This window comes from Lissotriton helveticus, chromosome 6, assembly GCF_964261635.1.
Source record: "Lissotriton helveticus chromosome 6, aLisHel1.1, whole genome shotgun sequence".
NCBI classification, from domain to species: domain Eukaryota; kingdom Metazoa; phylum Chordata; class Amphibia; order Caudata; family Salamandridae; genus Lissotriton; species Lissotriton helveticus.
In genome coordinates, this window is record NC_136067.1 from 1,593,886,297 (window position 1) to 1,593,901,120 (window position 14,824).

A 14,824-nucleotide genomic window follows, 5' to 3' on the forward strand; every position below is an offset into this window, starting at 1 on the left:
CTCCGCTTGGGTGTCCTGGTTCTTCCCTTCCTGCTTTTGTGTGGTTGGTCGCCATTTGGGGCTCCTGGTTCCTGGCTCTGTTCCTTCCCTCCCTTGGGCTGCGCCTGGTTCCTCTCTGGGGTGTTTGCCGGTGTCTTGCCAGGGGCTCTTTGGGGTGCTCTGTCCCCTCTGCCTGCGCTTGGGTGGCTTTTGCTGCCTTGGGTGCGGCTGTTCTGTTCCGATCTGCCTGCGCCTGTTCTCCTCTGTTCCCTGCGTGTTGCCTGGTTGGGTGCCTACCTGGGTCTTCCTGATGGTGTGGCCTTCCCTTTTCTCCGGCCTGGGGCATCTGGTGTTGTCCGGGGGACCTTTCTGTGTGCTTGGTCTGGATGCCCCTGCTCTGGCACTCCGCGTGCTTGCCTTTGGCTTGCTTCTGTTGTTTCCTGTCCGCCCCTCCTGTTTCTGCTGTGGTGCCTGCCTGGTTTGGTCCTGGCTGGGGCCTCCTGGCTGCTGCCTGTTCCTGCCCTGCCTCCTATTCTCGGGTTGGTGTGCTGCCCGCGTGCTCCGCTGTCTGCTCAGTGGTTGTGCTTGGTCGGGCAGGGTTGGTACCTGCCTGGCTTCCCTGTTGGCTGCCTGATCCTTCTGCTGTCAGGGGTGTTTGCTCCCTGGGTTGTTCTGGTCTTGTCTGGTTCCCTGGGTGAGTGCCGGTCTGAGGTTTCGGCTGTGGCTTGCCGCTCCTGCTTGTTGGGCTGCCTTTTGTGCTCTGCTTCCTTGCTGGTGCCTCTTGTTCCTGGCGGGGTGTTCGACAGTTGGGGGCGCTTCCTGATGGTTCCTTCTGGGCCTTCTCCTGAGATTGGTTCTCTTCCCGGGCTTGTTTCCCCGGTTTTGTGGGCCTGTATTGTGTTCTCTGGCTCTGGGGCCTTCTTGCTGGTTCTGTGTGGCCTCGGGATCTGTCTCCTGGGTTTCGTGCTGTGCTGTCCTTTCAGCCTGCTGTGGGTGTGGTTGCCGGCGGTCTCCTGTTCCTTCCTGGTTCTGGGGTTCCGGCTCGGTTATCCCTCCCTTGCTTCCCCAGGTTTTTGTTCCCGGTATGGGTCTGTTGGGGTGCCCTGCCCCCTCCCTCTTGGTTGGGGTGCGGTTCTGTGGTGCTCTTGCCTCTGCTGGTTCCTCCCTCAGGGCTGCGGGTTGTCTGTGGTTTTCCTGCTGCTTGGTCCTCTGCTTTTATGCTTCCTCCTGCTTCCGCTTTGGCCTTCTGTTTGGTCCGGTGGTTTGGTTCTGGTGGTTCCCTTTCCTCCTGCCCTTTTGTTTTGGTCTGGGCGCTGTGTGGGCCCCTTCTGGGGTTTGCTTGGGCCTGCTGTTCCTCCTGCGTGGTCGGGTTGCTTGGCTCTGTTCCTGGCTTCCCGGTTCTGTTGGCGTTTGTTGGCCTCTTTTTTGCGGTTTGCTTGGCTCCTTTCCGGCGTTGCTGGGTTGGGGCCTTGTGGTTCTGGTCTGGGTGCTGTGCTCCCTGGGCTTTCTTTTTCCCGCTGCTCCTGCCCTTGCTGCTTGCCTGGCCTGGGTGTGGGGTTCCTGGGCGGTCCTGTGTCATTTGGGCGCCTTCTTTGTGCTGCCCTCTGTGCCTCATTGGGCGGCTGCTGGGGTTACCCAGTTGCTCTGTGCTCCCCTCCTGCCTTGTGTTCCATCCCTTAGGGGTTAGGGTTTTCTGGGCTTGTGGTCGATTTCTCTGTTTCCGGCCTGGTTGAGTTTTCTTTGTGGCTGGTTTCCGGTCTTGTTGGCCTCTCCTTGTTTGGTGGGCTTTCGGCTGGGTTCTGGGGTTCTTCCCCTTCCCTGTCTTTTGGGTCGGGTTCTCGATCCTGGTCGGCTCCTGGGTGCTTGTTGCTTCCTGGGCCTCCTCGGCCGGGTTTCCTCCTCGGGTCTCTTGGGCTCGAGTCCTTTCTTTTTGGGGATTTGGCCGGGTTTCTGGCATGTGCTTCTCCTTCCTTTTTTGGCTGGGTGCTTGTGTCTGCGCTCTGTTGGCCGTTTCTTTCTTTGGCTTTCTTCCGGGTTGTCTCGTCTTCCTGGTGGGTCTGCCTGGCCCTGTGTGCCTTCCGGCTGGTTCTGTCCTTGGCGGTCTTCTCCGGTGGGTTGTTTTGGCTGGTCTTGGTGTCCTGGTCCGGGTCCCGGTTGCCGGTTTCTCGGGTTGGCGGCCTCATTTCTTTGGAGCCCTGGCCTTTTTTCTTTGTCTCCGGTCCTTGTCCCTGCTGTCCTGTTCTGGGTTGCGGGCCGGTTGTTTTCTGCGGTCTTTCTTTCCTCCTTCTCGGTGCTCCCTTGGGTGGCTGCTTTTGTTGTGGTTTCCTGGGTGTGCTTGTGCGTGCGGAAGGCCGGGTTTTCTGCTTTGGTATTCTCCACTTGTAATTATGAAGGTGTCGAGGACGGAGGGACCTGGGGGTAATGTCCTATTACTTACCGGTAATCTTCATTACTCCGGGTCCCGTAGTCCTCGACACCTTCATACGCCCCTCCCTCCCTCCCGGGCGGCCGGCCTTTCTGTCTGGGCTTGTTAGTACAGGAGGGCTGCTGGGTTAGTACTGCTTATGTACTCCTGGGGGGAGGGGCAGTATTAGTGTCCCAGCATTCCTCTTGTTTTTTTCTGTCGGGAGATGGTCATCTCCACTTGTAATTATGAAGGTGTCGAGGACTACGGGACCCGGAGTAATGAAGATTACCGGTAAGTAATAGGACATTAATGTCACCCAATATTTTTGCTAATAATATTCTGATCTAAAATCGACAGTTACCTTTCTAAATATGGTACACAACAGTCTGCATTAGTTTGTTTTTGTGTTTATTTTGCACAATGCTGTCTCTTCTCTGGGGAATTAGCTACAACGTGGATATAGCGACCAAGAAACAGCGGAGCGCTTTACAGAGAACATTTTTATTGCAGCAGTGGGAGAGCCAAGCCCCCGCGCAGCTATACATAACACCGAATGGTGCGTGGGGTCCAGCTGCGTGAACGCCATCATTTTGTTGCAAACACATTGTATTACCCATGTGCCCGGCCTCCGACGCTCCAGGAACAGAGCATGCCCCCCTGCCAACCACATGCCAACAGAGCTTCTCCCACAATGACCGTGAGAATACACGTCTCAATAAACCTCCTTTCTCACGCTGCTAATGGCTTTAGCACAGTTGTAGAACACCGATTAAGACGGTAACAACATTTCGGCCTTTTTGCCTAAATAAGTTCCTCACAAAGCACCATAAAAATTAAGCCGAGACAATGAGCCTGTGTGTGGAAACAAAGGCGGGAAACTGCGAAAGTGTAAAGCATCGGTGCGCATTGTGGTGGTGCATGTTAGATGCGTAACCGGGAGGAGGCGCGGGGACTGGGGAGAAAGGTCAGTGGAGGTAAGTAGCCTTGCGCGGCCATTCTCTCTTTGTGATGCGCTGCTGGTGTGGCCTCTGGATTCCAATGGCCGGCCTTGTTGGGGCCTGTTTTAGGGCCCTTGTAAAGCACATCCAGGCCCATTCGAGTGGCCGTGACAATGGGTGGTCATTTCACTGCTATGAAGGGGTTAATGATTAAGAGCCCTATTGCTCGCGCCCCGCCACAGACCCTGCGCTCTCAAAGCCACCAGGTCGCTTCGATTCAAAATGTCCTTTTGACAGGATCAAGAGTGGGTTTCCCTCGGCCGGGTGGCGGACACATCTGCACCCAGCTCTTACCTCCCACCCGGCACACACTGTTAATGTGTAATTAATGCTACATCCCTCCTTGGGGAGACACACCATTGTGGCGGTCCTCCCACCCCCAGCCGCTCTCAGAAAGCAGGTCGCGTTTCTGTCTGCCTGCTGTCTTTCAGCGTCCGTAATGCGCCTAGTTCCAGGTTTATCCGGCCAAATTACATCTTAATCTTTTCTTGGCCGCCTCCTTGGGAAGAATGGGTGAAAAGAGGTTGCTTTTTCTGACTGCTGATCCCATCATGTTGGCAGCAGGGCCAGCAGTAGTTACTGCAGGCCAGAGAGGACAGGCGGCTGGCAGAGCCCGGAGGAACCAGCATTGCCTCGCTACCACCTCACCTTTAAAAAGCTTAGGGAGGAGGGTTCTTGAAGGGCTCAAGAACAGCCAAGCGAACAAATAGGAGCTTTGGACTTCTAGATGCATTAGTGTAAGGTGTGCAAGAAAGCAGAGGTGTAGTGAGAGTAGTAGGGCCCGGAAGCAAACACAGGTCTCCCTCTGACCCTCCCCAGGCCGCCTTGCCTTGTTAGGTAGACAACTGGGGTGGTAGCCCCTAGACCACCCTTTCCAAGGGCCACTCCACATACTGCTTTAATGCATATGTATGAATTAAAGCCATATGTATAAGCATTTATCAACCCATAATGTCCTTTTGGGACGGTATGGATCACAACATAACCCTGGGAGTAATTTGTATAGTAGCGCTACGCGCAGCTACGCGAAGTGCACTTCGCAGTACGCACGCTACGCATAGCTACGCAAACTGCATAGTGCGGTGTGGAAAATGCTGTTCGCACTGATTGCACACTGCCGGATGCTTGTCCGCACTGTGCAATCATTGCAAACGGCATTTTTCACAGTGCAATCGGTCATTTTCTGCCGCTCGAGTAGATTTGTACTCGAGCGGCAGCTTTCTCAACGTGGACTGGTAGTTTCTCATCGCAAGCGGTCGTGAGCATACGCGACCACTTGCAATGAGAAACCTGACCCCCCCGCATTGAGAATCTCACCGGGAGGTTTATTTTCCACGCTCCCGAACGGCAACTTGATGTTGTGGATCGCGAACGAGGAAAAAGTCTTGCTGGGATGTTGATTTTGCTCGCTCGCGGTCGCCAACTTGACATTGACGACCACGAGCAAGCAAAAAATGCCCGCTATGCTACGTGTTTTTGCACTGTGCTATGTGCAATTCGAGTAGTGTGTAGTAGCGCGAACTACGCACACTCTGCGAGCTTAGCGTAGTACTACGCCAAGGGTTAATCACAAGATCCACATATCACAAGCAAGTTCGACAATGTGGGTTGTTCCCCTATCTATTCTCGTGCCTTGCAGCTTTAAGTTCCTATTAAGCTGCCTTTTGTGGTGGTATGTTGACACTATATAAATCTGAGTTATGTACTAGGATCCACAAATAACATGAATCTATTGGAATTTGTTCCCAAATAGGATAACATTTGGTGCCTGGAATAACAGTAACACAAAACTGAAGTCAAAATCCTTCATTAGGCACTCAGACATCAAAGTGAATACAATGGATTCTTGTGTATACTCCATGCTGCATAAAACCTTACCTACACTCCTTGCATTTTAGCGCAAGACTGATGAAAAGATGCTGTTTGGCAAAGAGCAGGGAAGTTGAGGCAACTCAGGGTTTTGCCAGAAGTGAGGTAGAAGAGTAGGTCTGACATATCATGAAAGGCTACAGAAAGGAAACTCTCAGCACTCAAGTAGTCTATTGAGAGGAGAACAGTTCAGGCCTGAAAAGCAAACGTGACTGGGATGGCATAAAGAAAGTATGGGGGAGTTGAAAAGCATTTGTATATACAAAAGGCAATTATTGTATTTCCAATTTAAGAAGTATATAATAGACTATGGGAAAACACACGTTCATGGGTGCTTTAGCACTCTTTCTATAATGTGCACCACTGTTATGTACTACTTTAGAAGCACTCTACAGAAATTCATGACAAGCGTATTCCACTTGCAACAAGATAGGGGTCTGGTTTGTGCACGCAAAGGCTTTTTGATGGTGCTTGGTAAGATTGCAATGAAGAAATAAAGTTTAGATGTTTCAGCATCAGCTTGGCAATTCCATGTCAATAACGCGCCATCTTTCAATAGCTCTTGCCTTTGGAACCAGGAAGGACGATGGCCTTTGCTGTAATTCATCGTTTGCATTTCAGAAGACAGCTGGCCAAAGAAAGTGCATTTTATGCTTTTATTTTCCAGAAGCATGTTTTTGTAGCATGTAAGACATGTATTTATTCACCTTGCCTGTTATCCGTTTCTGTTACATTTAAAAGGTTTGCTATGAGTTGTCATTGCTGGAATGTCTCAGAGTCGAATTTATTCCAGAGACCAGCATCTATTTTGCAGATAGACATTTCTGTGCACAATCTAAAACAACTTCCTGGACCATGTAGCTCCTTTTGCAGCAAAAACAGCAGCAAAATGTCAACACGGAAGACACACCAAATGCTTAGACAGCAGCTAAACAAACCAATGCATGTTTGACGGGATCACAAATACTGGGTAATTGACACCTATGCGTTAATCGCAAACACAAAAACATCCTTGTACAAATAACATTTGCTGTGGGTAGCAGGTCTGTTTGGAGCCAATTAACAAATTAATGGTAAATATGGCTGAGCAATGTGTACAACTGCTAATTTCAATTTATTCCAAATGTTAAAAACGTTTTTTTACATTTTTGCATTGGTACTTGAAACAAGCTAAAATATGTTGGCTGTAAGCACCAAAGGAGAAGCTTGTGTTAATGCACTTTGCTCACATCCTCCTCATAAGCATACTGTTTACACCATTTTCAGCCCTACTTCCGAGCTCCGAATGACCATGCAATTGTATGTGTTTTTATTTTCCATTCATCAATTCATCACTCATTTTTTTTCTTTTAATCTGTTTATTGCTTTTTTATGGTTACAGTTACAAAAATTTCAGGAACACAGTTTACAACGGTGACTTTAGTTATCAATTGCATGTTCTTGCCTTGCGATAGCAATAGCAACACGACAAATTACATTGTTAGCAATGTTGAATAGAAACTGAAGAAAAAATGACACTTTGAGTACCTATAATGTTAATGGAAGGCAGTTTGACAGGAGGCGTATACACAAATCAAAAGAAGTGGTACTGCAACACGGCTGTACTTTACATCAGATGAGAATGTACTGTTTGGAACAAGCAATAATACACAATGACAGATATAAACAGTTAAAGGTATCAATCAAGAACAACGAGAACATGGGTGGAGAATGAACCTGAGTAGTAACTATCATGCTAGCCCTAGTTCACTCACCCTCCCCGCCAACGAGCCACATCCCCCTTCTAGTTGCTAAGTGAATTACTCATGACTGTCCCCAGGTAGACCATCAGTAGGGCCATTATCAGACAAGAGGCACGGGTCGTCCACGCCGTGCCCGCCAATGGAAGCAACAACAGGGGGCAGCCTCTCCCATGCGTCACCTCCCGATTCGTCTTCATGGGGCAGTTGGGCTTTTGACGATGGGGGAGTGTCCGGTATATCCATGTGGAGGTGTGCCTTGACCGCATCCCAGTTAACGGCCAATAGATATTTACAGACCCCTATGGCATCATCCCTATGTAATGCAACACTCTCTACTTGTACCCAGTTGATAAGTGACCGATTCCAGGCTGTAAGGCGTTGTGATTCTGGTGACTTCCATCTGCATGTGATAAGTCCGCTTGGCCACAACTGGACCCAGATCTATGAAGTGAGACATGACTTTGTGCTTTTTACCTCACCCATACATGCAGAGCACGCACACCTCCCATGTATGGGAGAGGGCTCTCAGTACAATGCACTAAAGGGGCCCAGACCCTACGCCAATAGCACTGAAAATGCGGGCAAGCCCAGATCACATGTATGATATCTACATTCACTAGCCCACGACAAGGGCATGCGGCATCCATGCAGTGAAAGTGTCTGTTGATGCTGGCAGGAGTGAGGTAAGCCCTGTCCACAATGAACAGCTGAATCAAGCGAAAGTTGAAATTGTGAAGTATGCGAATAGGACACACTAATATGGTGGACCACAGCCTCCCATCGTGCACGAAGGGATGAAAGCGGTGGTGCAGTGCAGGAGTGCAGAGAGGTGGAAAATCAGTACACTATGTGCCTGCCCTGGCCCATGACATGTAAATACTGTATAGTTAGATGCATAGGGGCTTATGGGTCATGTCTCCCCATCTGTGACCTAACGCATGTAGAAGGAACTGACTAGGATGGAGACCATCCTCCTCCATCAGCGGCTTGTAGGAGAGAAGTTCCCCATCTCTAAAGAGATCCCCCATCGTCTGGACCCCTGGTGCAGTCCAAGCAGCTAGCTCTGCTGCAGTGGTGTAGTGTTGCCCATGCGGTGTGCCCAAGATTGCCAAAGCTGGTGTATATTCTGCCACGTAAGGTAGAGGCTTCGTCTGAAGCACTGATGCACCACCAATGAAAGTGCTGGCCTGGGCGGTAGCGTTCGGGCACAAGGGTGGAACAGCTGAGAGATGCCAGGCTGGCAACAGGGTGGCAGTATCTTCAAATTGTAAAGCAGTGAGCCATCTCAACACCCATTGAAGTTGGGATGCCAGATAATATTGCTCAAAGTTGGGGACTTCCAAACCGTCATAGACTACAGGTTGGCAAAGCTTGTTGAGTGCTATGGGGCACCTGGAAGTGTTCCAAATGAAGGTTCTGACCTCTCTCTTGAAGGAGCGGCAAAATGAGACATGTATGTACAAGGGCAAGTTGGCAAAATAGTACCGGAGTCATGGGAGTACAACCATCTTGAGCAGAGCCACTCTGTCCGCGATGGAGAGAGGGAAGGTCCTCCATATATCATCTGGGCCCACAGCGAAGCAAAAGCACTTGTCAGGTTATCGTTGAGGATATTGACAGGTGAATGATGATTTGGATGCCAAAATATTGAGATTTTTGGGTTGCCAAGTGAGGAGGGTAGCAGGGAAAAGGTAAGAGCCCAGTTGACTTTTAGGCCAGAAAGTGCAGCGAAGTGTCAGAGAGTGCAAGTGAGCCCGTCAGGGATAGAAGAAATGTCCCTCAAGTAAATGAGAAGATCATTGGCCTAGCGGGAAATCGAATGAACGCCATCTGCTAGGGGTATACCCCACTCCACAACTTGCACACACAGGTGAGCTGCCAGCAGCTCCGCTGCTAGGGAGAAGAGCAGTGGGGAGAGTGAGCACCCCTGGCATGTGCCCCTGCCTATAAGGATGGGATCGGAAATGAGGGAGCCAGTCTTCAGCCGACTCAATGGTAGTGTATACAGTAAGCAGAGGCATCTCAGAATTCTGTCTTCGAAACCATACAGGTGTCACACTGCAAATAAAAAGGGCCACTCTAAAGAATTGAAGGCCGTTTCTGGATCATGGACCAGACAGCCTGCATGAGGTCATTCAATAGGCACATGCTTCATAATGCGGAAGAGCCGACGCAGGTAAAGTGAGGTTGTACGGGCAAGAACAAACTCATCTTGGTCTGGGTGCACCAGCTTTGAAAGCAGTGGAGCCAGCCATTCTACTAGAATTTTGCCAGGATCCTGTTGTCCATATTCAACAGCGCCAGCGGGTGATACGAACCCAAGGGTCCAGTCTTTGCCCAGTTTAGGCAGTGAAATACGGAGCGCTTCACGGAGAGAGGCTGGGAGGTAGTGGGGCTCTAATGCTTCCACAAATAGTGTCTGTAGGTGGGGGGTCAGCTTCGAGGTGTAGGCAGTCGCGGACCGTGGAGGGAGTTTCGGTGGGGCAGAGAGGCGGGGTGGGGGGTGCTAAAAACCGGAGTATGGATAATTGAAGGTAAGTAAACAATTAAATTAATAAAATGAATTTCGTAGCGCGCCCTGCATCGCAAAATGTGATGCAGGGTGCGCTATGAAATTCGTTTTATTTATTAAATTGTTTACTTATCTTCAATTATCCATACTCCGGTTTTTAGCACCCCCCACCCTGCCCCTACCCCACCCCGCTTCTCTGCCCCACCGAAACTCCCTCCACAGGCCGCGGCTGGGTGTAGGCCTTATAGAATTCCACTGGCAAGCCATCAGGGCCGCGCGTTCTGCCGGTCGCCAGTGCCAGTATAGCTTCCTGTATCTAAAACGGTGTGATGGGGTCACCTAATTCTGCCTTCTGTTCAGGTGTGATACTAGGCAGAGGCACGCAGTCAGGAATGAGTTAATGTCTTCCTAGGGGGCCAAGGTGACCTGTTGATAGAGGGAGGTGTAATGATGCACTAGCTTGCCATAAATATCTCGCTGAGTGTAGAGTATTTGGCCGACGGCAAAGCGCAATGCGAAAATAGGACTGCTGGGTCGGTCTCATTGGACCAGCTATGCTAGGAGCAATCCAGTCTTGTCGGCAGCAATATGGGTCTTGGCCAGTGAGCGGCATAGTTGTGGCACTGTAAACACTCTAACTGCATCTGCCGTCAGTCGGGTCTGTCACCGCTATGCCCTCCAGACGGAGGAGCTGGCGCTCTATATGCAAGATGTCAATGTCCAGTTGCCAACAAATGTTCCAACAGAATCCCATACCGTGTTCCCTCAGCATTACATTAAAGGCATCCCACTTGGTGGATCTTGCAGGAACAGAGTCTGCATTTAGATCAAAGTAGTCTTCAGTGATCGTGGTGACAGAAGAACAGAAGGGGGGTCATACAGCCCCCCCAGTTGTAATCATCATGTGGGGATGGGGGGGGGGTGCAAGTTTCTGACTCAGGCTGTAAATATTGGGGGTTGTGCTTGGAGTGGTGATCAATCCATCACTCCCAGTGTTTGCAAGTGTCTTGTGCATCTGTTCGCGCTTCTCCAAGTGCCTGGTGCTTCTGCCCCAACTTCTGCAATTGCCATGTGTTCTTGCTCCAGAGTACTGTGTGTATGGTAACATTATTTTATGTGACTATGCTTCTTCAGCTGAAGGCTCAAACTAATGGCATTGCCTTGCAATAACTGCAGCATTCGAGCAGTATTTGGAAACTAGGATAGAATCCATTGCAGCTGTGCAAAAGTGACATGCAAACATCACGTCATGGCTGAGTTGTTGGTAGAGTCTTGAGGGTATACACATTTGGATGTTTAGATGAAACGTATGGTTAGTTCGGTGTAGAAAATTGCACCCAGGTTATTTACCTTCAATGTTAAGAGAGGGGCTATTCACTGAGGTATGGGCGATAACAATTGGATACTAGTCTCACTGTCACTCACTGTCGCTTTTGTTTTTGACATCATTAAACTGAGAAAAATTATCATTATCCAGTTAAGTGCATGCACCAGAGACCTGTTGATTTTTCCCTGGTTCCCCACTTTATTTTCTGATTAAACGTGAATCTTTTTATCATCTATATGCAGCTAGAATATTAGCTGGGTTCAATTACTGGCACCGGGTCACTAATATAGAGGGCGTAAGTACAAGATAAAACAAACTGTGAGGAACACTGCTGTTACTGATCTGATAGATTTGACTGCACGTTACTTTTTGTGAGCTAACGTTAAAAAGGAATATTTTCTTCACTCAAGGACAGTTCCAGACATTACCCCCAACCACCCTCTCAATAAAGTTCTCAGGAGAATCAGGCCGTAGTCTGCTGTGATGTTAGGGAGTCTCAGTGCAGAGTAGTAGCCTTCCAATTGTGAGATAAGGCCGTTCTCTTGTGGTGCTGTAATCTCAGTGGCAATTATAGAGTAGATTATGTTGTTGCACCTCTTGAGTTGTATGCCCAAACCTGTTTCAATAATTTTGTGGGATCATTTAAAATTGTACGAGACAGAAGTTGGCTTTTACCTTCAGGTCTGCCAGTGGGAGATGAATTCATGGAACAAGGGATCAGGGACTGCTCCATGGAGCAGAGGCACAGTCAGAAGGCCTGTTAGGTCAGGGAGGGCTATTGTTAAACATTCCTTGATGGATGATCCTGGGCAAGGTTCAACTTGCTGATTCGAGGCTCTGATCTTGTTTCCCGTTCCTTGTATCGCCTTCTCCTGCTGGACTCTCGAGCCCATAGGGATGGACGCCATGCCGTTGGGTGTGTGGAGACGGCTTGAAGTTACTTATTATGATTGTCCATATTTCAGCTCCTTTAAAGTCAATGAATTTGATATTCTAACCATGTTGAGTGACGTACAGGGAGTTCAATAACAATAACCACGGCATTCATTTATGCTCAGAGCATTTCATGAATCTATTTCAAACTTGCTGTTTGTTTGTATATTAAATAAGCAACAAAAGCAAAAAACAAACTTTTCAGTTTTTTTCTTCCGCCTTCGAAACAGGCACATGCAGTGATTCCATCAGAATAGGTTCTACACTTTCTAGGTTTCAGAAGACAATCTCTCTTTTTAACGTTTTAATCCTAGCTTTTGGAGGTGGACTGCTCCTACGATTAAGTTGTGTTTTATTTTGTTCATATGTTTCCTCTGATTAATGTTCTAGAAGCAACAGAACTGTGTGGCCATTTTCCTCAAGAGCTGCTTTTGTGAGGTCACTGTGTATATTCTCTCCACATCCCTTATTACAACCTCTCTAAACACACAGGAGGTCGCTTGCCTAGTGCATCCTGTCAGAGGTAATTGGTACGGTATAACAGCTCCATAAAGTGGCTCTTCATCTATAGCTATGTCCCAAAGAGTGTGGTTTCAGTTATCTTAAATAGTAAAAGGAATACCTTCTCATGGACCCATAATTTCAGTTAGTCCAAACACATATTTTAAGTTGTGTGTTTTACAGACCAGGAATCAACAGTTTGTCACCATTGTGGCAAGTTCCCCTTCTGTCTTGCTAGCTGTGAAGAGGATCAACCAAAATCTAAAGGACTTTCAGCCTCCTGAATCTTGCTCTCCTAAAGTACTTTTTCTCTTTTCAAACATATTAGTTATTTTTTTTCATTTTTCAAATTTCCTTTCAACTGGGAAATAACTTCCACAATCTTTCACACATCTCAGCACACTGAACATAACTACTCTGATGAACTTCATCCACTCGGGAGCAGCCACCGATTCCTGTCCTCCTGGTTTTTCAACCTCAGAAGAGACGAGATCAGCCACCAGCTCACCACCATCATCAATTCCTCGATAGCCACAACCACCTTTCCCGATGCCTGGAAACATGCGGAGGTCAGACCCCTCCTCAAGAAACCCTCTGCCGACCCCAGCGAGCTCCAGAACTACTGTCCCATCTCTCTGCTCCCGTGACCCACCAAAGTTCTGGAGAAGGCCATCAACTTCCAACTCATTGAACACTTGGAGAGAAACAACCTACTGGTCCCTTCCCAATCAGCCTTCAGATCAACCACAGCTCTGATCGCCGCAACGGATGACATCTGCACCCTACTCGATAGAGAAGAATTCACTCCAATGATCTTGCTTAACCTCTCCACAGCTTTCAACACCATCTCCCACTACGCACTCATCGATTGACTGTGCGAGATTGGAATCACAGATGATGCCCTAAGAAGGATGGCATCCTTTCTCACAGGATGCACCCTGGGAGTCTGCCTTACTCCCTTCACCTTGCGAGCCAAGCAAACCATCTGCGCCGTCCCCAAAGGCTCATCCCTCAGCCCGACCCTTTTCAACGCCTGCATGACACCACTCGCAGATATCGTCAGAGCGCACAACATCACCATTTTCGCCAATGCTGATGACACTCAGCTCATCCTCTCACTCTCAGAGGACCCCACCTCGACGAAGACCAACTTCCTCAACTGTTTGAAGAACGTCTCAGCCTGGATGAAGGGCAACTGTCTGAAGCTCAACACAGACAAAAGTGAAGTTCTGATCTTTGGCAGACACACCGCCCTCTGGAATGACTCCTGGTGGCTGTTGGAACTCAGACCCACCCCCACACCAAAAGACCACTACCACAACCTTGACATCATCCTCGACAGCAAACTCTCCATGAAATGTCAGGTCAACGCCATCTCCTCAGCCTGCTTCCACACGCTCCGCAAAGTTTTCTAGTGGTGACCCATCAGCACCAGGAAGACGGTGACGCAGGCCCTCATCACCAGCCGATTGCCCTAGGGCAACGCACTCCACATAGGCACAACCACCAAACTCATGCAAAGACTGCAGACAATCCAGAACGCAGATCCTCAACTCCCCAAAATAACCACATCACCCAGCACATAAAGGGCCTCCACTGCTTCCCGGTGCAGAAAAGATGCCAATTCAAGCTCCTGACCCACACCAACAAAGTCCTCCACGACCAAGGACCTGCCTACATGAACTACAGCCTGGATTTCCACGACCTTCCAGGAACCTCTGCTTCGCACATCTTGCCCTCACACAGTTACCTTTTGTACTCCGCTGCTGATCTGGAAGACGTTCCTTCTCCCATCTCGCCGACAAAGTCTGGAACGTCCTCCTCCACCACCGCACCTCATCTTCTGTGACCCATTTCAGGAAGGGGCTCAAGACCTGGCTCTTCGAATGATACCTGCAGTAAGTGCCTAGATATCATCTCAGGGTGGCAAGCCGCGGTCTGCAAGTACAACCTGATTGGCATTTCTCATCACTTGATCTCTTCTTTATATATTGGCCATGGATGGGGCTTGATGTTATATTATGTTATAGAGTTTATAAAGTGCATATCTGCCCCAGGAGCAAGGTTTCCTAGCGCTGGACCCCCCCACTCTCCAAAACAAATGAGCTGCAACTGCAGGCCACCTACAGCCTAGTCTTAAGAGATTTCCTGAAAAGCAGGAGATTCTGGGTTTTCCTAATGGAGAGAGAAAGTGAGTTCCAGGGAGATGGGACCAGGACACGGAAAGAGCGGCTACCCACTCTTACTTTCCTAATTTGAGAAATAATAATGGCTAGGTTAAGGTCAGCAGAGAGCTGGGGTGTGAGGGCTGCTAGGGTGATACAAGATTGGACAGGAGCCCCAGGAGCAAGGTTTCCTAGCGCTGGACCCCCCCACTCTCCAAAACAAATGAGCTGCAACTGCAGGCCACCTACAGCCTAGTCTTAAGAGATTTCCTGAAAAGCAGGAGATTCTGGGTTTTCCTAATGGAGAGAGAAAGTGAGTTCCAGGGAGATGGGACCAGGACACGGAAAGAGCGGCTACCCACTCTTACTTTCCTAATTTGAGAAATAATAA